The sequence below is a fragment of the Hyperoodon ampullatus genome (genome assembly GCF_949752795.1).
Source record: "Hyperoodon ampullatus genome assembly, chromosome: 2".
Lineage (NCBI taxonomy): Eukaryota > Metazoa > Chordata > Mammalia > Artiodactyla > Ziphiidae > Hyperoodon > Hyperoodon ampullatus.
In genome coordinates, this window is record NC_136915.1 from 31,291,068 (window position 1) to 31,315,935 (window position 24,868).

The 24,868-nt window shown below is 49.1% G+C and overlaps 1 long non-coding RNA gene across 1 annotated transcript; it reads right to left on the minus strand.

Moving 5' to 3' along the window:
• Positions 1-7,996: 7,996 nt before the first annotated feature.
• LOC307066970 lies at positions 7,997-24,361 on the minus strand. Its single transcript, XR_013811399.1, has 3 exons — positions 24,251-24,361; positions 8,406-8,447; positions 7,997-8,255 (listed from the first exon to the last, which is right to left on the minus strand). It is a non-coding gene; the product is annotated as an uncharacterized lncRNA (long non-coding RNA).
• Positions 24,362-24,868: the final 507 nt, after the last annotated feature.

Below are 24,868 nucleotides of genomic sequence, written 5' to 3' on the forward strand. Positions count from 1 at the left end.
GACCATACATCACTGTGATAGAATGTGGGCTTTTTCAAGGGTGAAGATACAAGTCTTAACCACAGCGTAACTTACAGTTTCCTTAAAAAAAAAAAAAAAGTAAACCTGGCAGCTATAGAATACACTATGTGCATTTATAATAGCTATTTTATATATTGTAGTGTCAACAATTTTATTTTATTTTATTTATTTATTTATTTATTTTTTTGCGGTACGCGGGCCTCTCACTGTTGTGGTCTCTCCCGTTGAGGAGCACAGGCTCCGGACACGCAGGCTCAGCGGCCATGGCTCACGGGCCCAGCCGCTCCACGGCATGTGGGATCTTCCCGGACCGGGGCACGAACCCATGTCCCCTGCATCGGCAGGCGGACTCTCAACCACTGCGCCACCAGGGAAGCCCAACAATTTTAAATTAAATTTTTACATTCACATGCGGTGGGGAGTCTTGTCATTAAGGTGTGTGTGCTATGGAGTCTGGTTGGTTTTCTCCTAATTAGACTGCACTTGTTTTTCATACGTAGTAAAATACTTTGCACATTATACCTTGCATAAGTCCTCATTCTACCACATGTTAACTAATCCTCTAGCTGATAATGCAGACACTAACGGGGGGGGGGGGGGATTTATTTATAAGGGCTCTAGAATATAATACAAGTTATTCACACCAGCATCATCTATTACTAATATAGTAGTTAGTGCAGCTTTTCTTTGTGTTGTGGTTGGTCTCATAACTAGGTTGAGTTTTTCTCTACCAAGAGGGAACGATACTGAACTTCTTTTCCTTGTGGAGTTTGTATTATAATAACCCTTAGGGTAAACTTGCTGTAGGGGAGGGACACACAGCTTCAGCTCATGGAACCTCTGCCAGTTAAAATGGTGTCATCTGGTATAAGGTCCCGGGAAAAATCACTTCATAGAGATGGCTTTCCAAGTGGTTTTAAAATTTATCCTCCTATTGAAGTTTTTAGGTCAATTATGTACGTTGACTAAATTTACAAATACACTTGTTTATCCAAAAAAAAAAAAGGAATGAAGTCCTGATATATTACTACAATAGGGATAAACCTTAAAATTATGCTAAGTGAAATAAACCAGTCACAAAAAGACAAATACAGTATGGTTCCACTTATAAAGGTATCTAGAGTATTTGAATTGAGAGAGACGGAAGTAGAATGGTCATCGCCAGGAAGTAGGAGGAAGGGGTAATGGGGATCTGGTGTCTAACAGGTACAGAGTTTCAGTTTGGGATGATGAAAAAGTTCTGGAGATGGAAGGTGGTGATGGCTGTACAACAATGTGAATATACTTAATGCCACTGACCTGTACACTTTAAAAATATTGAAATGGTCATTTTTATGTTATGTAAATATATATGCATATTTTACCACAATAAAAAATTTAGTTAAAAAAAAAAAAGCAGGAAAAAGCCTCCAGAAAATAAAAAGGTTAGTGTAACTCTGAGTCCAAGGAGAGGTACTTCAAAACATGGCACAAGTGCTTCCCTGGTGGTGCAGTGGTTAAGAATCCGCCTGCACATGCAGGGGACACGGGTTTGAGCCCTGGTCCGGGAAGGATCCCACATGCCGCAGAGCAACTAAGCCCATGCACCGCAACGACTGAGCCTGCACTCTAGAGCCCGTGATCCACAGCTACTGAGCCCACGAGCCACAACTACTGAAGCCTGTGCACCTAGAGCCCGTGCTCCACAACAAGAGAAGCCACTGCAATGAGAAGCCCACCCACCACAACGAAGAGTAGCCCCCGCTCGCTGCAACTAGAGAAAGCCCACGCTCAGCAACGAAGACCCAACGCAGGCAAAAATAAAAATAAATAAAAACATGGCACAGGGGTGGGTACAGCCCATCTTCCCATCCCCACATGGAGCCCACCAAGGCACTGGCACCAACTGACCCTTCTCTTATTTGCCCCACTTCACCTTAGTAAAAGTTGGGCTCACATTTCTTTTCAGGGTCCATCTATAATGACTCTGAGCCCCCAACACTCAACTTACCATTGTGCAAAGCATATTCCTCTAGGAGATTCCTTTCCCAATCCTATTCAAAACTTGGAAATCGGCAAAAAGATGGCTGTGAGTTCTCTCCCCATCCTGTGACTTGGCCGACAAGCCCACCTAGAGTCAGGTGACTCTCTAGGGCCTGCAGCTTTGTTTGACATTCTAATTACTATTGATCAGGGCCCATGCTCTGTAAAGTTAGATGTTCACTTGTAGAAAGCTGATAAGGTGCAAATGATTTCCGTCCAGAGGAGAAAATAACCCCAAAGGTTAGGGTTTTATTGCCTTATAGAATAATAACCAATTTTGTAACTAATTTAGTCACCATATTCCATCATTGTTTTTCATACGAGTTTCTCATATCCTCCTTTGAATCAGCTTTGCTCAACTCTCATTGAATTAAATAAAATTTTGATTGTGCTCACTCTCTATTGCCTGAGAATTATGTTTACAATATTTTAAGAATTGTACCTTGGCATCTGGGGAAGCTAGATAGATGCTCATGTGTTCCACACACAGTCCTGGGGGGCTGCTTGTCACCTCACTGGCTGCTCCTTTTCCTGGCCCCCCTCCCCCTCTTTCTTCTTCCTCTTCTTCCCCTTCTTCCCCTTCTTCTCCTCCTCTTTTTTCTCTCTCCCTCTCTCCCTCCCTCTCCCTCTCTCTCTCTCTCTCTCTCCACCTGAAAATCCCTATTCCCCTCTGCTCCTAGCCCAGGCAACAATAACACCAGGTCACATCTAGAGCAAACCACTTAAATGCGGTCATTACAAAACAGAATTGGGGCTTCCTCGGTGGCGCAGTGGTTGAGAGGTCGCCTGCTGATGCAGGGGACACGGGTTCGTGCCCTGGTCTGGGAAGATCCCTCATGCCACGGAGCGGCTGGGCCCGTGAGCCATGGCCGCTGAGCCTGCACGTACAGAGCCTGTGCTCCGCAACGGTTTGCCTTCCTGCACCTAGATTCCTTCTTCCAGGCCCCCTCCTAGAAAAACAGGTGGTATTTGCCTTACTTGTATAAAGGATCCATCATGGTGATGCTCTTAAAAAGAGTGGGGGGAGGGGTCTAATTCAAGGTCATGTGCGTCTCCATCACTAGGAACCAACTTGATTTCCAGAAACCAACTATCCCCAAGTGTGTTTCCTCATGAAGTTACAGAAGAAAAAGTTTAAACCCTCTTCTCCAGGCAATCTGCTACAATATTTTTAAACTGATTATTGTTGTTATAGAAAAGAGTTTTTTTCTTATTTTGTTTCCAACATCTCACAAAACTCTTTTATTTGCCATAATTAATTGTTTTGAGTTAATTTTACTGGGTTTTCTAGTGATAAAATTGGGTCTTTGGCAAATGATGATAATTTTCCCATAGCTAAATTTTGTAATCATGCTTCCCGTCTCATCACATCGGCTATAATATGTGTTCTTTTCTATGATTAAAGTTTTGGGCAGCTATCAAGAAAAATGTACTGGCAAGCAAAGAGTCTAGGGACTGAGTAAGCAGCAAAAAAAACCCCACAATGGTAGTAATTTAATTGTGGGATTGGGCTTCCCTGGTGGTGCAGTGGTTGAGAGTCCGCCTGCCGATGCAGGGGACACGGGTTCGTGCCCCGGTCCAGGAAGATCCCACATGCTGTGGAGCGGCTGGGCCGGTGAGCCATGGCCGCTGAGCCTGCGCGTCTGGAGCCTGTGCTCCACAACGGGAGAGGCCACAACAATGAGCAGCCCGCGTACCGCAAAAAAATAAAAATAAATGTGGGGTCATGGGACAAGGCCTGGGCCAGTATCACGCCTGCAAAGGAGGAGATACAGGGAAGAGAGAGTTTAGATGCTGAACCAGCAATGAGGGCAGAAACCAACATGACTCCGGATCTGCTCGCCTGAAGCCCCGTGGTCCGCTTGAGTGCCCAGGTATGGTGGGTGTCCATTCTACCTTCTTGTGTCCCACAGTGATTGTTTTAGCGATGGACGCTTGATCCAGACCTATGCCAAACAGACCCTGGCATTCCCCATCCACATGACCCAAGTTAGTCCAATCAGACACGAAGCTCAGGAATTTTGTTGGGTGGTTGGCCAAAGGGATGCCCCTCTCTCTCCCAGCATTTGGAGGAAGAAACCTAGGAACTAATGGTACCCAACATGGAGAAACAAGCCTGAGCATCAGGATTAACAAACTCTGGATCAAACCCATCTTGAAGTTCATGCTATCTTTGGACTTTCACATCACATAAAAACTACACCTTCCTGTCACTGGGTAAGCCAGTTTGTGCTGGGTCTTCTGGTACTTGCTATATAAAGAGTCCCAAATGATCTACCAGGAAATTGACAGTATTTTTAATAGCGACTATAACTCTCGCACAGCGTATTTATCTGAAAAGAGGTGTGACGGAGAAAAGTAATTAGAATTCTCAGTTTACAAACATTGCCTAAAATGTGAATTCAAGAGAGAAATTAGCAGATATTTTAATTGTCTACTCCATCTCCACATTCTCACACTTAATTTCTCTGCTCTCTAAATATATTCATTAACATTTTCATACTTCCCAGTTTACAATGCAACTTCACACACTGACTCATTTGGTTCCCATGATAAACAAGAGAGATGGGTGGTAACAGCAAGGCCTCATTTTGTGTAGCACTCAACAGTTTGCAAGGTGCTCTCTCTTAGTTTATTTTGTGTGATACTCATATGCTAGCTCTTGCAAGTTTTCGACTCCAGGAAAACTGATGTAGGTCTCTTGGTCCACAGAAAACTGTTTCACATTTCCGTGTCTTCACCAGTGTCACTCAGTCAATATGGTCCTTCCCACCTTGCTCACCAGGTGAACTGCTATTCATACTTAAAAACCCATTTCAGATAGGGCACGTGGTGTCTCTCTCCCCTGGAAGATGGGCAGGTGGTGTGCTCCTCAAGAAGTGTATTGCCTTTGCCAGATTTGTCGAGGTCAGCCAGCTGGTTGTTGGGATAGAATGGGGTCTCTGGCCAACTGTTTTGTGGTTTGGGGTAAACTTTATCCATCACCAAAGGAAAGACAGCCTCTCCACCAGCCCCCTGGCCATAAGAACCCGCTGCAAACTTGGCCAGATTTACTCTCTTTGTTATATGGAGGGAGAAGGGTCAACATCAGCCTTAGCCTTGGGACATTTTTATTGGTTTTATGCTACTGGTCCTCAGGCCAACCAGTCTTTAGGCCTTCAAACAGGCCTCAAAGATACTTACAAATAAACCTCAGGCTTCTCAAATTGGTCTCAAAGAGACCCTCACCTGGATCCTCAGACCCGCCTCAGATGCGACCCTTCGATGGGCACAGATCAGAGCACAGACCTGTATCAGGAAGCCCCTTCCTCCAACCTCAGATGTTCCCTCAAAGACACCCTCCCAAGAGAGTCAGGACCCAGCTCCCACTGCCCACACCCCAGCTGGAGGTCCGTCTGGGGCCTGCAGGACTCTGTCCAGGAGCGCATCTGTGGGTCTGAAGCCCTGACTGGGGAAGACTCTAAGGCTGCTGGTGGTGGTCATGGTGACCAGCTAGATTTCCTAACTCAGAGTCGGTGGGACACTCGGTTTTCCCCGTCTTATTGCCGCTCTGGTGATTCTAGTAACCAGAGTGGTCCTCTCCACAGAATCAGGAGTCAGAGGGCAGAAGGGATGGGGAGAAAGCTGCCCCATTGTAGGACAGAAAGAGTCACTTGGGGGGTGGGGGGTGGGATGGAGATGAAGGAAGCAAAAGAGGTCTCCCAGGCCCTTTCTCTGAAGCTATGAGGCCTGTTTTCCAGGGTTGTTGCACCAGGGCCCAGTACTTACAGGATCGGGTTGTAAATGTCAGTGTGAAATCTACTTCCTGTGTCGTCAGCACAGGCAGGTCCACACCTGCAGGTGATCTGGCGTTGCCACACTGAACACCTCCACTTCCCCAACTTGCTCCTCCTCCAGGGCTCCCCAGCTCACAGGAGGGTCCCACATCCCCTTGACCACCCAGCCTGAGGTCCTCAGCTCAGCCTGGACCAATGCCACCCCGGACCAATGCCACCCCAACCAGGCTGGACTCTTCCTTTCCGTCCTACCAGCCTCCAGAATCAGTCTCCCAGAAACCACCTCTGAGCATATCAATCTGCTTTGGAACTTGCAGTGGATCTCCACTGCCCATGAGATAAAGTCCAACGAAGCTCCTCGTCCCACACTTCACAGCCTGGTTGCCTCTGACCTCTCCAGAGTCCTCTGCTTGCACACACCGTACTTTCTGGCCAGATGCCACCACGTCCACCTCTCACCTCCAGACCTTTGCTCCTGCCAGACCCCTGGCCTGGCTGCCTTTTCACTCTGCCTTTGCTGGTTTCACAAAGCCCTTCTCCGATGGTGATCCCACCACGACTGCCCCTCCCTCCTTGGATCCTGTAGCATTTTCACCATTTCTACCAAAAAAAAAAGAAAAAAGGGTCCCATGGTAGGAGATAAGGACTCTGAGTGATCCACTGCTGAGCTCCCCTGAATGAAGTCATTCGTTGGGTCATCGTGTGTTTGTGGAGCGCCTACCACACTCCTGGTTCTGTCTGGGGCCTGGGGCACAGCCGTGATCAAGACAGGATGGGACTCATGCTGTACCGGGGGCATTAGTTCCCGAGTGAATCCTGGCTTTTGCAAAGACCTTAACTTCTTTCACGGATGCCCCTCCAGACTCGGTGTCCAGCACCCCAGGAATCCAAAGCAGCCATTCCCTACCCCTGTTTGCTCATCCACACAATCGCCTGCCACCTGAATGTACAGAGCAGGTGTGCACACAGGCACCTGGGCATGGAGTCCTGGGGGCAGGGGACGGGGTGGTGAGGGCTGCATGTAAACGTGTGCGGGGCCGTCCGGGGTGCACAGTGGTGCTGGGCGGCCGCCGCCCTCCACGCCACCTGTCTGTGCATCTCGCCCGGCCCCCCGGAGCTAGCGGCCCCCCAGAGCTGGCGGCTCCCAGCACACTGTGCTCCTGCTGCTTAATTTTGCTGAACACGGAGTCCCAACCCCGTGTTAACTGGTTTTGCTCCAGCCTTTTGTGCCTCCCATTAAGTGAGGAAATGCCACCCATAAAATTTTAATTTTAAAAGTCAACTTGTTTGTTTTATGTTGAAATTCCCCAGGCAGCTCCAGCAGAGGGAAACAGACACGTTTTTGTTTCATTAAAGCAACTTGAGTGAAGATAAAAAAAGAAGCTGAAAAATTAGATTTAAAAACAGAGCAAGAAGCTTTTAAAGAAAATGAATGACAAATGAGCTGCCGCGGAGGGCGGCGGGGATCAGGCTCCACTTCTGCCCGCCTGCGCCGCCCCTGCAGGGAGATGGCGGGGCAAAAGAGGGAGTCGGACACCCTTGGCTGGAGCCCCCAAAAAGCCAGACCGTGGACTCCCTCCTCCTTGAAAGTTGCAAAGGGCTGTTCACTTGTCTGAGGAAGGAAGTCAGTGACATCTGCTTCAGCCACCAAAGCAGAATTTCCAGGTTCTATGTCCTAGAGGAAGCAGGCAAGAGGGACTCCACCACTGGGCCAGCAGCATCCTCTTCCTCAAGGACAAACTGCATGATGGTTAAGCCATCTGGGTGTCCCTGGCTCTACCACTTACCAGCTGCATAATGGAGGGCAAGTGGCCTCAGTTTTCTCATCTGTAAATGGGAATCATAATGTTACTTGGGGTTCATAGGGGTGTTGTGAGGATTAAACAGGTTAATACACTGACAACACTTAAAACAGAGGCTGGTATGCAGTAAGTGTTTAACTAATGGTAGCTTCTACTACTCTCATCCTGCTGCTACTCTTCCACTCCCTGCTCCCTTCCTCATCTACACATCCCCTCACCACTCAAAGGTCCTTTTAATGATGTCCCTGAGCTAAAGAGAGACTGGGGGGTGGGGGGAGCGGCAGGGGTGGGTGGAGACGTCTGATGAAAGATTGGGAAACCCCATTCCATGGCAATTCTTTTTTCCAATTTATTTTTTTGGGCTGCATTGGGTCTTCATTGCTGCGTGCAGGCTTTCTCTAGTTGCGGCGAGTGGGGGCTGCTCTTTGTTGCGGTGCACGGGCTTCTCATTGCAGTGGCTTCTCTTGTTGCAGAGCACAGGCTCTAGGTGCACAGGCTTCAGTAGTTGTGGTACACAGGCTCAGTAGTTGTGGCTCGCGGGCTCTAGAACGCAGGCTCAGTAGTTGTGGCACGTGGGTTTAGTTGCTCCGCAGCATCTGGGATCTTCTCGGACCAGGGCTCAAACCCGTGTCCCCTGTATTGGCAGGCAGATTCTTAACCACTGCGCCACCAGGGAAGGCCCCATGGCAATTCTTGTGGGCCAAACCAATTCATTAAAATGTTATTATAATCCTGTCAAGGGAAGCCAGGCTCCCTGGGTTCAAAGCCCAGCTCCACCACTTACCAGCTGTGTGTTCTTGGGCAAGAGTCTTCTGGGCCTCAGTCTCTGCATTAATAAAATGGGAACAATAAGTGGATCAGCCACACGTTGTCATGGAAATCTAATAAAACAAGCTCTACGGAGTGTCCAGCACTGCTAAATGCCCAGTAAATGGCCGATGTTCTGCATCAGGTCTGGGGGTCCGAGGCTGTGGAGGTGGAGAAGGGGCTGGGCAGGTGGTACCATAATAGTGACCTCACCTCCCTGTTCACGGCTGTAGCCATGGAGTCATTATTAATAGCGCTCCCTTTCATTCTCTAAAGTGTTCTAATCTGGATGACTAATTATATGGTCATCCTACTCCAAATCCCCCACATCAGTTAGCGGGGCTCAGAGCTTGCCCCCCGGGGTTCTGGGGGAAAAGTCCTGACCCTTGACCTGTTTTCTGCCTGACTACAGAGTCCTATCCTGGAGCCCTAACCTCACACTTGGCTCGGGCTAAAGAAGCTCATTACCTCAGTCAGCGTGATGAAGAGTCGGGGTGGGGAGAGGCTGGGGGAAGGCCAAGGGTGCCCGGAAGGCACTGGGAATGGAGTCTGGGACTCCGGGACTCCTCTCCGCCGCTGCCGGCAATTTACGCAACTCTTGATGCTCGACTTCCTCTTCTCTCCAGGGAAGCTGGGGGTGGAGGGATTAGCCACAGGGCTATCCTTACCAACAGTTGCAAAGATCAAATCAAACCAGAGAATGGATATGAAACTGTTTTGGAAACTGTAAAGTCTTGCTCACTTTTGGCCAGCCACCAAAGCAGAATTTCCAGGTTCTCTTCCTGGAGGTGACCAGAGATGGGGACAGAGAGGGTCACAAAGGGGCACAAATGCGGAAGGGGCGACCTGGCCCGTGCCTTGGCACGCAGAAGTCCTGTAACTCACAGCCTGTGTCCTGCAGAGCCTGACCCACTACTCACAGGCCCCCAACACCTGCCCAGGGCGCTCTGGCCCCCTCAGAGACCCATCCTCCAGGCAGCAGCAACGGCTGCCAGCAAGCTCCATCCCTCTGTCTGCGGGAGCTACCTTCTCAGAAAAGCTCAGAGAGGACATCTTAGTGGCTGCAAAGTGGCACCCTTTTTATTCTAGGCAGAATTCTTTTCCCTTAGTTCCTAAATGGTACACCAAGGAACACCTCCCTACTCCCACTTGCCACCCCCAGCAGGATTTAATGACAGTTCTGAGAGGGTGGGACCCAGTGGGCGGGGCTCCAGGCTCACTCCTCCCCCCTCCCCTTCCCCTCCTCCCCTCTCCCCTTCCCCTCCTCCCCCCTCCCCCCTTCCCCTCCTCCCCCCTTCTCCCCTTCTCGCTCTCTTTAACCAGAGTAGCTCTATTTTATATATTCTTTCCAAGGTTTTGCTTGCACAGAAATTTCCACCGTTAAAATACCTTTTCTGCTCCTCCTCTTCTCTTCCTTCCTTCCTTCCTGAACCATTCAGTCCTAAAACCATCAGAGGCAGCAGAGCAAAGGAGACATCTGCATGGGGGTGGGGGAACCACTGTGGACAGGAGGGAGGTGTCACCGCGGGGTGAGGAGGGGTCCACGTTGGGGGAGGCAGCCTCGCACAGGGTGTCAGAGCCCCAGCAGGGTGGGGAGAGTATCCCAAAGGGACAGCCTGGCCTGGAGTGTCAGAACACAAATGGGGTGAGGGGGCAGCCACACATGGGGGCAGCCCGGGGTGAGTAGGGCAGCCATGTGGGGGGGATGGGCCCAGCGTGGGAAACCAGAGGCCAAGCTGGATGAGGAGGGGGACAGGCTGGGATCCTAAGGCAGTGGGAGGAGGGGGTCTAAATGGAGGGGGCAGTAACCCTCCCTGGGGACTCAGAGTCTGAAACAGGGCAGTTCAGAGAGAGGAGGGACAACCCAGATCACCACCAGTCAAGCCTCCTTCTCCCCTTGTCCAAATCTATTCTAAAGCCAAGGAGGACCTGGAGCCCTTCCCAAATCAATTGAAGTCATCAAATATTCCCTGAGCGCTGGTGATGTGCTGGACAGCATGCTGGGTGCTGGAGGAGAGAGCCGGGACGGAGCACGACAGCCCAGAGGGCAGGATGGCTCGGAGCCCACCATCATAGGACAGGGGTGATGGGAGCACCTGGGGGACAGGGGGGCAGCGGGACCACTCAGGGACAACAGGAACTGTCCAAAGAGGCAAGCTGAGCGGTGAAAGAAGATGACTTTGCCAAGTGTGCCGGGATGAGGGCAGCAATGACTCTGGACCTCGATTTCTCCCCCTGCCCATCCTCACCTGCCCAGGTTCATCCCATCCCCAGGGGCCAGAGCCACCAAGAACCTCACAAGAGGTCTTTCCATCCTGGGGCCCCAAGGACTCACCCTAGGCACAGGCCCTTCAGGATAGACAGGGAGCTTCCGGGGCCGCCTCACTTTTGTCCACACCCCACTTCACCTGGAGGCTCGCCTCGATGGGAAGGTCCCCCCTCTGCTTTCTTTTCTGAGGTTCAACATCTCTCATCATTGAGACATTCTGCCTGGTGCTTGAGTCCCTCTTGCTTTCTTTATTAAGAAAAATGGCTCGCTGAGGCCCTTCCCCACTACTGCTGAAACACTGATAAAATCTGTCCCAGGAGAAGGTGGGGGGAAGCTGACCAGGTCAATGAGTTGGGGGATGCACCAAAACCCTCCCTCAGGCACAGGCTCTGCTCCCAGTCCTTATTTTTTTCCTCAAAAGCCCTGAGCTATGATCCTTCCTTTGAGGGGCCCCTCTGTCCTTCCCACACCTAGGGGAGATCCCCACTCATGCACCCTCAGCACAACAGTCCTTAGTCTGACTCCTCAAAGGGCCCTTTCGGCAGAGAAATGCTGGCAGGGTCCCACTCCAGGTGGTCCCTTCCATTTGGGCCTCAAGGTGGCCCGGCCCAGCCTCGAAAAGGAACGGTTGGACTCCATATGACCTGATTTTCAGGCTTCAAACGGCCCCAGGAGAGGTCGAGGCTGGACCCCAGAAAGGACTTCCTTTGGTTGAGATGCGGCAATGACGTTCTCGTGCCCCGCCTCCCTGCGGTCACCACGAGGGGGCGCCACAGCCCAACCCACGGGCTGTGTTATCAGAGGCCCGGCGGTGTCGCCGAGGAGCCAGGGAGGGTCTGGCGGGCCTCGGGGGCGCTGGGGTGCGGGGCTGTAGAGAAGCTGTTGAAGGAGCCCGAACCACCTGGCCGGAGGTGACACGCCCGCGCCGCGCGGCCGGGACTCGGGAAAGGGAGTGTCAACGGGTTTTGCCTAGTCATCGCCTGCGAAGACTCGCGTCACCTCTGATGTCAGGGCTTCCAGAGGCTTCGTTCCAGTTCCGGGCTCCAGGAAAGAGCGTCGCGGGGCGCAGAGGTTACACAACTTCCCCCAAGGTCGCGTCGGAAAGGACCCGCAGGGCCGGAATTCGAACCCGTCTCAGCGGGCATGTACCCGCCTGCACAGTCGGCAGGTGGCCGGGCTCCGCGTAGCATCCTCCCCAAACCCACCGCACAGCCCGCGCCGGCCTTGGCCTGGCTTCCTTCCTTCTTGTCTCTCAAAAGGTCTTTCATGGTAAGATCTCCTTGGCAGCCTTATAAAAAAAGATCCTCCTGAAACCACAAGTGTTTTTAAATGAATTCAGGTCCCAAATTCCCGGAGTACGGCGCGGAGGCGGAAGGTGACGGAAAGTCTTTCAGCGTGAAAGTTAGACGTCAAGGGCGCGGGGCCCTCCCCCGACCTCCAGAGCTGGCGCTGCGGAGACACGAGGGCCCTCACGCGTCTCCGGAAGTGTCTGCTTTTGAGAACGCACCGGTCCTTGTGCTCTGAGTGTTTGGAGTCCGGTCCATTATGAGAAATCTCCTTTTGAGGATGGACATAGTCAAATCCAGATGTTGGCCTCGCAGAACAAAAAGCTCCCTCCAAACTCTCTTTATGAAGAAACAGGTTCTCATCCTTTGAAGGAATAACATCTCTTGATAAGTGGAATTTTCCCCCCCAGCCAACAACCTTCTGCTCTGACTTTGTTAAAACCGGTTTAATAGCCCGTCTCTGTTCCATTTCTGATGCCAGGATGGCAGTGACAAGGTGGAATGTCACCAGCTGCTGGATTCAATAGATTGAGTATGGCTTCACTAAGAACAGAAGGCTGGATTTTTTTTTTAGTATACATCATTTATTTAGATAGATTTCTTTTAGTTCAAGACATACATTCTAATAGGGCAAATGTAAGATGAAATACAGATTGTCAGAACAGCTTCCCAAATTGTACACTTCATTTTGCTGATTCAAAAATGCTTGAATAACAACTTTTCAGAAAGAAGGATGCATTATTCACTAAGTGTAGACACTGATTGTAAAACAATCCCAGTAATATTCATTTCTTAAAAGTACATCTTAGGGGGCTTCCCTGGTGGCGCAGTGGTTGAGAGTCCGCCTGCCAATGCAGGGGACACGGGTTCGTGCCCCATTCCGGGAAGATCCCACATGCCGTGGAGCGGCTGGGCCCGTGAGCCATGGCCGCTGACCCTGCGCGTCCAGAGCCTGTGCTCCGCAACGGGAGAGGCCACAACAGTGAGAGGCCCGCGTACCGCAAAAAAAAAAAAAAAAAAAAGTACATCTTAAAATAGGGGAAATATGGACTACATATTTGTTGACTACAATATGTGTATATATAGCCAACAAGGATGTTTTATCAGTAAGGTCTAGTATTGCTGCTGAAACTGAGAGCTCGAAGCAGGAATCCTTTCCTAATTCTTCTTGCATACCACCAGTGATAGGATGCTCACTACCTATGAACACAATCCTTTTCATTGTGGGACAGTTCTGCCAGAGTTGGTTCTCAGTGCCTTGTCATCTCTGTGTTCTGCCCTTGGAGCAGGCAGGGTTATTGGTGCTCCCGTCTCTGCCCCCTGAGTCTCTCTTCTCTGAAGTCAGGATCCCCAGTTCTTCACTATCCTTTGCCCTCCACAAATTGGCCTCTGGTCTCTCCCTGTCCCCTCAAAGGTATGGCAACCAGAATTGAACCCAACCTTCCAGCTATCACCTCCCTCATCCTCAATCTATACTGCCGAAGATGCAGTCTGAGATCACATTAGTTTGGGGGCAGCCATCTTAACATGGGATTATATTGAACCTTCAGCCAAAACCTTTTTCATGAAAAATCTTTTCATTTTACATCCATCCCCATTCCATTTTACTTCAGGGAGTTTAGTCTATCATTTTGTCTGCTTTAGGTGCTTTCGAACCCTGGTTTGGTCATTTAAAATACCAGCCGCTATACCTAGTTTTAGGCCATCTGCAAATTGAATAAGCATGCTTTCTGCACCTTTACCCGAGGTATTTACATAATGTTATGTGGTAACCTCACCCAGCCAGCCAGTGTCTCTAGGACTCAGTTTCCCCATCTAATAATGAAAAGTGAAGAGATGAACTGTAGTACTAGAGCTTGTGTACTACCTGTCAGACACTACACCAAGCCCTTTGCAAATACCTCGATGTTAATTAGTCACACCAGTTCTATGAGGGAGGCATTATTATCATCCTCCCCATTCTACAGATGAGGAAAACAAGGCTTTGTAGGATTAGAATCCAGTCCTGTCTGGCACCCAATCCAATGCTTTTAGCCACAGCGGCTCATTGCCTCCCTCAGATATGATCTGGAATAGAGCCGTTGGGCCCCCAACAGCAGTCTTCTTACAAGTTGCTAAACAGCACTCCTGGGGCACCCCTCAAAGATCCCCAAGTGCCACGCATGGATCAGAAACAGTACAGAGCTGCAAGTTGAAGGGGAATTCAGAAAGGAATACCAGATGCTTCAATTATGATGTGTGTGTGTCTGTGTGTCTGTGTAGGTGTCTTTGTGGGTACAGATGATCAAAGACAAATGATGATCACAGAAAAGCAGACCTCTGCCCCCCGCCATGCCTTCAGAGCAAAGTGGATTAAAAACTTCAAGAATGACTGAAGTGAATGTGTTTGCCAGCTCTGTGGAATTGGGGGTTTGGCGTCAGAACTTCAGGTAGGTTTCTATACATAAAGAAAGTGATGTTTCTTACACACCTGGTTAGTAGTCTTGGAGTCAGGCCCACCACACACCAGAGCCAGATGATTCAGCCACATGGCCGCACTCCGTATTCCCAACAGCCCTTGAAAAGGACGCTATTTTCAGAGCTTCGTCTGTGGTAAAGCTAATGAGGTTTAATCTTGCAAGTGAGAGGCTCTCCCCAGATCCTACAGGGAGAGTGCTTCACTTTACATTTGTAATTTTTAAGATCCCCCCACAAACTGCAGAAACTTCAGACCCTACAGAACCTTCTCTTATTGCTTTCCCCATTTTATAGATGAAGAAAAATGCGGCACAGAGATGTCAAGCAAGTTACCCAAGGTGGCAGGGCCAGGAGGTGGTGAAGTTGGGATTCAAACTCTTAACCCCCTCAGATGAACCAACAAGGGCTTGAGGAGTTTTCCCAGGGGATTCATGTCTTTAATGCAGTACTGGGTTTCAATTTCAATTTTGTTTCAATTTCTGTATTTTAATCAGTTAAGAAATACTTTGTATTGGGACTTCTCTGGCAGTCCAGTGTTTAGGACTCTGAACTTCCACTGCAGGGGGCACAGGTTGGATCCCTGGTCCAGGAACTAAGATCCCACATGCAGTGCAGTGCTGCCAAAATAAAAAAAAAATACATAGTATTAATTGTTTAAAGGGCATTGCATGATTGAGAGACTGAGTGCTTGTCAAACGGTGATTCGCAGTTACTCCATCCTTTTATCACTTAGCTGAACACTGCCAGCCCCTGGCATAGCTTTGCCTATGAAACAATTTAAAATTATTTTTATTATAATAACAAATTTATAGTCTATACCCATCATAGATCACTGGTTAAAGACAAAAATCCTAAAAAACAATATTTGATGCTGAAATACAATTGGGAAAAAAGTTAATGAAAATATTTCTGTAAATTCCTCCTATCTACACACTGCTTACATCTGATCATAATTTTCACAAGTTATTTGATAAATACTGTTGGGACCGCCAAGAATCCACCAGGATAACTAAATTGGGTCCCTACCTTACACCTGTGCCAAAATTAATTCCAACTTATTTTATTTTATTTATTTTTTTGGCTGTGCCACTCAGCTTACAGGATCTCACTTCCCCGACCGAGGGACTGAACCCAGGCCATGGCAGTGAAAGCTGGAATCCTAACCACTAGGCCACCAGGGAACTCCCTCCCACAGATTTTTTTTTAACTATACATAAAAAGAAGAAACCATAAATGTGTCAGAAAAAAATGGGCGTATTTGTGTCATAATCTTAAGAATGGAGGCCTTCTTACGTATCACAGAAAAACCCCAAACCATACAAGAAAATGATGTTTCTCTACATAAAACTGAAAATTTTTCCTGAGTTAAGAAAAAAGAAACACACATACAAAGTCAAATGACAGCTGAATAGGAAAGGAAAATATTTGAAATCTATCACAAAGAGCTAATTTCCCTTATCTTTAAAGAGCTCCTATGAATCAGTAAGGATAAAAGACCAATAATTCAATAGAAAAATAGGCAAAGGACGTAAACAACTAGTCAGCCCCCAAAATGCAAATTGGTCTCAAATGTAAGAAAAAAGAACCTTCATCCTCACTTACAGTAAGTGAAATACAATGAGATACCATTTTGCATCCACTAGGTTGACAAAGATCAAAACGTCTGGTGACCACGGTGGGGCAAGGATATGGTGACATGGGCCGTTTTCATCATTACCAGTGGGAAGGTAATGGTACGATTTCTATGAAGAGCAATTTAGCATATTCTTCTAAAGCTCAGCACTCACATACCCTTTGCTATGGGTTGAATTGTGTCCCCCCACCAAATTCACATGTTGAAGTTCTAACCCTCAGTACCTCAGAATGTGACCCTATTTGGAAATCAGGACATTACGGATGGAATTAGTTAAGATGAGGTCATACTGGAGTGGAGAGGGGCCCTCATCCAACATGACTGTTATGCTTATAAAAAGGAGAAATGTGGACATAGACACACACACACAAGGAGAATGCCATGTGAACATCAAGGCTGAGATGAGGTGATGCAGCTACAAGCCAAGGGACACCAAAAAGTGCCAGCAGGGCTTCCCTGGTGGCGCAGTGGTTCAGAGTCCGCCTGCTGATGCAGGGGACATGGGTTCGTGCCCCGGTCCGGGAAGATCCCACATGCTGCGGAGCGGCTGGGCCCGTGAGCCACGGCCGCTGAGCCTGCGCGTCCGGAGCCTGTGCTCCGCAACAGGAGAGGCCACAACAGTGAGAGGCCCGCGTACTGCAAAAAAAAAAAAAAAAAAGTGCCAGCAAACCACCAGGAGCCATGGAAGAGACCTGGAACAGATTCTCCCCGACAGCTCTCAGAAGGAACCAACCGGGCCCCACCTGACCTCAGACTTCCAGCCTCCAGAACTGTGAAATAATAAATTTCTGTTGCTCAACATTCAGTTTGTAGTACTTTGTTACAGCAGCCCTAGCAAACTAAGACATTCTTTGACCCAGCAAGATGAATTCATCCTACTATGTATTTGTGCAATTGCAAAGTGGTGAGCAGATGGGGGTCTACTTGCAGTGTTGTTTGTAATAGCTAAAGGTCAGAAACAACCTAAATGTCTTATCAGTCACAAACTGCCTAAATAAATTATGGAATTATCTCAAAGTTCTATTAGGAAGAGAGAAAAGAAAGGTGTAGCTGGTTGTAGAGAGGGCCTCGTTTGTATAAAAATAAAGAGAAACAAAGCAGAATGTATGTGAGCAAATATTTGCTTGTAGCTGCATAGATTCTATCTGGAAAGATACACAAGAAATTGCTAACTTCAGTTGTTCCTGGAGAACAGGAACACTTTAAGGACCATGGAAAGGAGATTTTGGTTCTACTCAAAACACACCTGTACCTTTTGAACCTTTTACATTGTTTATGTAACACCTGTTCAAAAAAAAAAATCTGTGTATAACATCAAGATGCCTCTAGTACTTCAAAAACCAACAGGAAAAAGAAAATATAGCCATTTTAGCTTTTCATCTTTTGGAAATAACAGCTATTCATACCTGAAATAGGTTATTTGAGGAGATATCTTCTCTCTTACCTCTTCGTTTAGAAACAAAGCACAAAATGTGTTTTGAAAATAACCAAATAAATCACAAAAATGAAGCACAAGATGCCAAAATTCTAAACTCCCATGTATTGAAAGCAAATCTATTTTTTAATTCATAGCATGTAGTTAAATTTCAATCTATAATGACAATTTCAGCTTACATTCAGTCTCCAAGCCTAACAAGATATTTTCAATTCATTTGTCTATAAATCTTAATTTTCCTCATAAAATTAATTTAAATTCTATTAAACAGTTGGTATAACTTATTAAATAGGAAAGGGTCAAAAGTAGCCTTTAAAATAACAAATCTTACGAAATATACACTTTCTAATACAACCTTTGGAATCAGACTGATCTAAAATAAAATAAATTTTCTCAAAATATCTTCTTACCTTGCAAAAGAAAGAAATTATCTTCTTTATTCGAAAAAGGGTTTGTGAGGTCATTGATCGCTGTGAAAACAATTGGAGTGTTCAAACATGTTGAGAAATACAAGCTGGGCTCATCCTGTATGTTTGTGCAAGCTGTGAACTGTACAACTCCAGGGGGCGCCATTGAGATCATAATCCAAATTGTGCAGTGCACTGCCTGTGCAACCGGGCATATCAATCCTGTGCCTACTGAAAATGTTGGGGGTCGTGGAAGGTTTTTGGGGAGGAGAGGGTAGGTGTCAGAGGTGGGGTCACATAGATTGGGAGGCCAGAATCTCATGCATACAGCCTCCCATCTCTCCAGGTTGACCTCCCTTGTGGAGGCACTAGCAACAGAAATATCCTGAGTTTTCTCTGAGCCTTACAGCCTTGGTTTTCCTAAGGTTGGTGGCGGGAGGACCATCTGCCAGGGCCTACAATCATCTCCTTGGCCGGTACAACTCAAAGTCCTCTTTAATCACTTAGCAGCTGAGAAGCAAGGCCAGAAGAAGGGACCCCACCATACCCTTCATTTTACTCCTACCCTAAAGGAGGCAGAGGTGGCTAGCGCAAGAGGAGAGGTGGAGGCAGCTGAACCTGAAATGACGTTCAGGACATTTGGCCTCCGGGACCGGCTCTACCACTGCCTTTCTGTGTGATCTTGGCAAATCTGTAAGCCTTTCTGGGCTTCTGCCTCCCTGTTTGCAAAACGAAGAGGATTATTGCCATTCTTTATCTGTCTCTTGGAAAAACACACAAAAGAAGACAGAAAAACACAAAGCTATGATTTCACAGGGAATGCACATAAGTTCAAGCATTCCAATTATTATCATTAAACATCAAGAATTTGTCAGGAGGCTCTGAGCAGCTATAAAACCTCAAGCAAATCTCATGACCTCCCTGGGCCTTCGTTTTACCATGTGCCAAATGGCAAAGCTTGAATTAGATCAGCAGTTTGCTGACCTTTTCACCACTAAGAGTTTATTTTATTATTTCCAAACCATCCCCACAGACCTCACATTTTGTAAGATTTTATCCTCTAAGCTGTATTTAGGTGATTACTGTATACTTAAGAAATATTAAGTAATTATTGTTATCATTATAAAGGATATTTTTGGTTGTGACAGAATTTATGGGCTTACATAGGCAGAGTCTAGAACTAGGAATAGCTTCAGGCAAGGCTCGATCCAGCAGCTGTTACTGAGGACCAGTGTTCTTCTAGTCTCTTGGCTCTGCCTCTCTGAAGTGTCACAAGGTGGCTTCCAGAAACTCTTGGGACTCCTTGCTTTTCTCCCTTGTGATTGGCAAGAAACAGAGAGCTTGCTGCCCGGTTAACATAAAGAAAAGACACAGAATTGAGACTCATTAACCTGGTTAGCCTGATTTGGGTCACATACCCTCTCCTGACCAATTACCAAACCTGAAGAATAAGACGTATTGATTTGCTTAAGCCAGTTAGGCCCCACTGCTGGAATGGGGTCATTTCTGACCAGATCACATGGCTGGGAAATTCCCAGCACTATTAGGAAGGGGGAATCGGACGAAGGGTGCTGGAGAGACACCAGCAAGTTCCCTGTGGTGTGTTTATCAACCAGTGATATCTCAAACAGCCCATCAGAACTTGTGACCAGCAGGTGAGCTGCACATTAGTGACCTCCGGGATCTTGTGAACTGGTCTCAATGACAACCTCATCTGTGGATGGCCACACTGACCACGTGAGTCGACGTCAGCCCAGCTGTGGTTAGACTTGGCCCAGATGCAAATTCACCCATGAAGCTTCTAGTTCTCTACTCCCACCCAGCCTTTCAGACATGGCTCAGCTGGAGGCCCAGGTGAACCTCAGACTCCCCAGTTCCCAGGCCTATGCCTGCCCTTTTCAGATACAAGAGGACATCTGTGAGCTGGATTTGGCAAAGAGGAAGCCACAGAGATGTCCACAGCAAAACATACCTGGAACCCCGGCTGCCTCGTTCACTGACTCACCACAGATTTACCAACATTGTGCCAGGTCGTGTCCCAGGGACCCATCTTCAAGGAGTCACAGTGAGGTGGGGAGACAGTGGTGCCCCAGACCATTACAGTTCAGTGTGGAAACACAGTGAGGCGGGCAGCAGCGGGACAGCGGCAGGCCCCTCCCCATCTCGGGCCAAAGGGCATGAAAGTCCACCCCAGCACTATCAGCAGCAGGACCACTTCAGCCCAGCCTGGACTCTCCTGGCCCGAGGGAAGCTATCTCTGGTAGCTTCAAGGATCTCACCAAAGTTGTGCCCCCCCAGTACAGATGGGGGAGTGTTCAACCCCAGGACTGGGGACCCAAGGTTCAGCACACCATCAGGGCCTTGCAGGATTCTCTCTGGCCCCTTCAGTGCAGTGGCTTTGGGTCTGGGGAGGAGTGGGAGTGGGGGTAGGGGGACAAGCCAACTCACCCTTTTGCCGGCCTTCAGACCCCACCTCTTCCTAAATCTTCAAAACCAGGTGGGATTCACTGGTTAAGCAAGCACACAGCGAAGCCAAAGGGGTCCCCTGCCACTGCTCTCTCCAACAGACACCTGAGATTCTACTACTCCTTTGAGTACGGCATTGCCCTTATCAGGTCGTCAAGTAAGTCACCAGTATTTCTGAGTACCTGTGTGGGTCTGATCTCCCTGTCTCTGGCAAATGGGGCCAGGGATGCCTGGGATGGAGAAAGCCTGGCTAGTCCCATTCTCAACTTTTCCAACATTAACTTGCCATGTGGCCAGAGGCAAGTCCCTTTCCTGCTCTGCCTCTCCATCTATAAAATAAAGGTTCTGGTGGGCTTCCCTGGTGGCACAGTGGTTGAGAGTCTGCCTGCCGATGCAGGGGACACGGGTTCGTGCCCCGGTCCAGGAAGATCCCACATGCCGTGGAGTGGCTGGGCCCGTGAGCCATGGCCGCTGAGCCTGTGCGTCCGGAGCCTGTGCTCCACAACGGGAGAGGCCACAACAGTGAGAGGCCCACGTACTGCAAAAAAATTAAAAAAATAAAAATAAAATAAAGGTTCTGGGATAATCAGTCTCTATGAGGCTTTCCAGCTCTAACAGTCCAGAATGTGAGCATTCAAGGTTCAGCAAAGAACAGGGAGCAGGGGTGGCTGAACTGGGGGAAGAGGGGGGCCATCTGGCCAGGACCTCACAGACCAAAAGGATATATATAGCTATAGATATAGATATATAGATATATAGGATATATGGATATATACCAATAGAAATGAACAAAGCCATCTATCCTTCTTATCTACAAGGCCCATGAAATTATATACATATTTTTTAAATAAACTTTTTAATTTTGGAATTAATTTTCAATTTACAAAAGAGTTGTAAAGATAGTACAGAGAGTTCCCGCATACCCCTCACCTAGTTTCAGTTTCCCCTAATGTGATCATCTCATACCACTGTGGTACGTTTGTCAAAGCAAAAAAAAAAAAAAAAATTGGTACATCTCTATTAACTAAAATCCAGACCTTATTTGGATTTTGCCAGCTTTTCCATTAATGCTCTCTCTGTTCCAGGATCCAACCAGGAACTATACTGCATCCACCCGGCGTGTCTCTTCATGTCCTCTGGTCTGCTTCTGTCTTTCCATGCTTTTCATGACCCTTTCAGTTTTGAGGAGTCCTGATCAAGTATTTTGTAGAATGTCCTTCAATGGGAGTTTGTCTGAGGTTTTTCTCTGGGGTTACGGGTTTGGGGAAGAATACCACAGGGATGAGCTGCCCTCCTCATCATATACTGTTGGGGGCACATAATAGCCACTTGACTTATCATGGGGTGGTGGTAACCTTGATCACTCGGTCAAGGTGGTGTCTGCCAGGTGTCTCCACCATACACTTCCTATTGTTCTCTTTCCCTACTCTGTTATTTAGAAGCAAGTCACTAAGGCCAGGGCACATTCAAAGGAAGAGGAGAGGATAATTAGCCTGGAGAAGGGAGAACCTACACGTGTTATTTGTAAGATTTGTCTCTACCCTGGCCCCACCGAGCTAGTTATTTATTCAACAATTTATTTCTACCAGTACCAACTCAGGGATATGGATTTTATACTTTGGGTTACTATCTAATACTCCATTATCCATTTTATTGCTCTAACTGTTGCCGCTTTGGCCATTGGGAGCTTTTGGCTCCTGAGTCGCTTTGACACACTCCTACCCTTTTGAGTTTGGGGCACTTCCTAACTCGGGCACCACAATACACTCCAAGCTCATTTTTTTCCCTGTCCCAGCCCTAGAATCAGCCGTTTCTCTGAGGAAGTAATATATTTTTAAAACAAACCCTCCAATTATCTTGTCAATAGTCCAAATGTACTGCACCACATTTGAATACATGATGAAAGAGTTCATTTGTTCAACTGAATTTTAAAACATACTTCAATTTTTATAGCTCCTAATGTGACAAGTCTTTTTTTTTTTTTTTTTGGCCATGCAGTGTGACATGTGGAACCTTAGTTCCCTGACCAGGGATCGAACTCACGCCCCTTGCAGTGGAAGCACAGAGTCTTAACCTCTAGACCTCCAGGGAAGTCCGACAAGTCTTTTAAAAATATATTAGGAGCCTCAAAACATGGGGGGGGATCTGGCCCTTTCTCCATTTCCAGGAGGGCTTGTGGAACTGAACCTCTGCGGCCACACTGCTAAGGCTTGGGGGCAGCCTGCCCACGCTTCCTACAGTGGTGACCTAGCTCCTGTGTCCTTCCCAGTCTGAGCTGCCTGGTGGAGCTACCAAAGTCCTAGGTAATTCCTGGGACCTTTCTCTCTCCAGCCTCTCCTCGCCCCCCTGCCCAGGGGGCGACCAGTCCTGGAGCTCTGCAGACCCCACTCAGGCTAGCCAGGTGCAAGCAGGTGGCAGGAGAGCAGGAAGCCTCCAGGAAGGAAGTTGGCAAGCCCAGCCACTGAGACGGGCGTTCAAGGGATGGGGGGGGTGGGGGGTGGAGCGGGTGGGCTGAGCACATTAGATCCAGAGGGCTCCTGGGGATTCGGGCCAAAGTTTGCAAAATCCAGCTAGAAGTGGAGCAGGGTTTCTCCGGAGCAGTCCTGGGTTCTGCAGAAGAGAGTCAGCTTCTCGGGAAAGAGCTGCCTTCATGAGCCGGAAGAGAGCGAGACTGCGGCTCACTCTGGGAGGACACGGAGCTGCATGACTCATCACCCAGTCCTGCTGGCTCCCCCTGGCACAGTGCTGGGCAGCATAGGGCCTGGGAGTACGGGCGGAGTCCCAGCCTGGTCCTGGCCCAGGAGGCGGTCCAGGTTGGCAATCACAATCCGGCACGTAGGGACGTAGGCAGGGTGCTGTGGGAGCACCGAGAAGGAAGCAACTCAGCACCAAAGCAGTCTGGGCAGGCCTCACAGAGGAGGTGACATCATCAAAAAGAGGAATAGAATTGGCCAGGCAGCAGTAGGGAGGGAAGACGGGGAGGGCACTCCCGGGGCTGAGATAGGAGATGCAAAGGCACGGAAGTGTCTGCAAGGCCCTGGCACAGTGCCTGCCACCCAGCGAGTACTCCATAAATGCGAGGCATTATCGCTGTGGTTAACTTATCATCATTATGATTATTAACCTGGACTCATTACTTAATATTTTTACTACCATAAAGGTAGTTAATACAATGAATGAATGTCTAAATATACTGCACTTTTCACTGAATTTTTCCCAACTATAAAAGGGGCTGTTCTGAAGATTACGTCTACAGTACACACAGCACTGGGCAGGAGTAGTGGTGAGCACGTGGGCTGGCACACGGAAGGAGCCTCGTTTTCCCCCTCTCCTGGAGGCCAGCCCCTGGGGGTCCTGTGCCTGGAAGACACAGAAGAAGAGGTATTTGGGGGTCTTTAAAGATGACCAGACAACAAAGCAGGGACTTGGCTAGGTGGGATCATTGGTGGTTTCAAAAGTGACAAAGGTGGAACCTGGTGCCCTGGAATGGGAGCTCCTGGTCCTGGTTGCAAGTCTTTCCAGCTGGGACAAGGCAGGTTGTACCTGCCCTTCTATCCTGGCAAGATCCTTATTTCAGAAAAAATTGTACCTGGCCCTGGATGGGGCCCCAGCTCTGTGTACCTGCTCCAATCACGGTGTACCTGTTGAGTGTCCCTGTCTCAAGGCGAAAAGTGCCTGCCTGGGTGTACCTGTCTTGATAACTATGGCTCTGCCTCCAACCGTGTGTGTGGACCAGCGCCTGTGTCCCGTACTGTACCTTCGGTGTACTTAGGTCTGAAAGTACGCGGCTGTACCTGTGCCTGTATCGCCATACACTAGGTCTGCCCGTGACTAACTCGGTACGCATACTTGGTTCAGCCTGGGCTTACCTTACGCCTGCGGGCCGTGCACTCCTGCCCTGCAGATGTCCTCGCCGCGGGAGGCTAGAGGTTCACGGAAGGGGAAGCTGTCCGCAGCTCCTGCCGGGATTCCTGGCCAGGCCTGGCGCTCTCGGGCTGCGGGGGCGGGTCCTGAGGCCAGGGCGGAGTGGGGAGGGATGGGGCGGGGATGGGGCGGGGCGGGGGCGGAGCAGGAAGGGGCGATGGCCGCTCCGCCCCCTGCCGCCCGGGCCGGCTCTCGCCCCCCCGCGCCCGGCTTCCGCGTCATGGTCCCGAGCGCCACCTCCCCGCCCACCCGCCCCGTATAAAAGCGCCGCCGGCCTGGCCCCGGGGACTCGGACCCATGGAGGTGCCGCCGGCCGCGGCTGCCGCACGGCAGGGTGAGGCGCGCGCGACGAGGAGGGGGCGCGGGTGCGGGTGCGGGCTTAAGGGGCGGTTGGAGGAGCGGATGGGAAGAGCTTTGGCTGGGACTGACCTGAGCGGGAGGGACGTGGGGCCGGTCGGCTCCGGCCTCCCCTACGCCCAGGATCCTCCCAACTTAGTCCAAGTCGGAGGATCCTGGGGGTAGGGAGACCGAGGTCCGGAGGGGGAATAGAGCGCTCGCGAGAC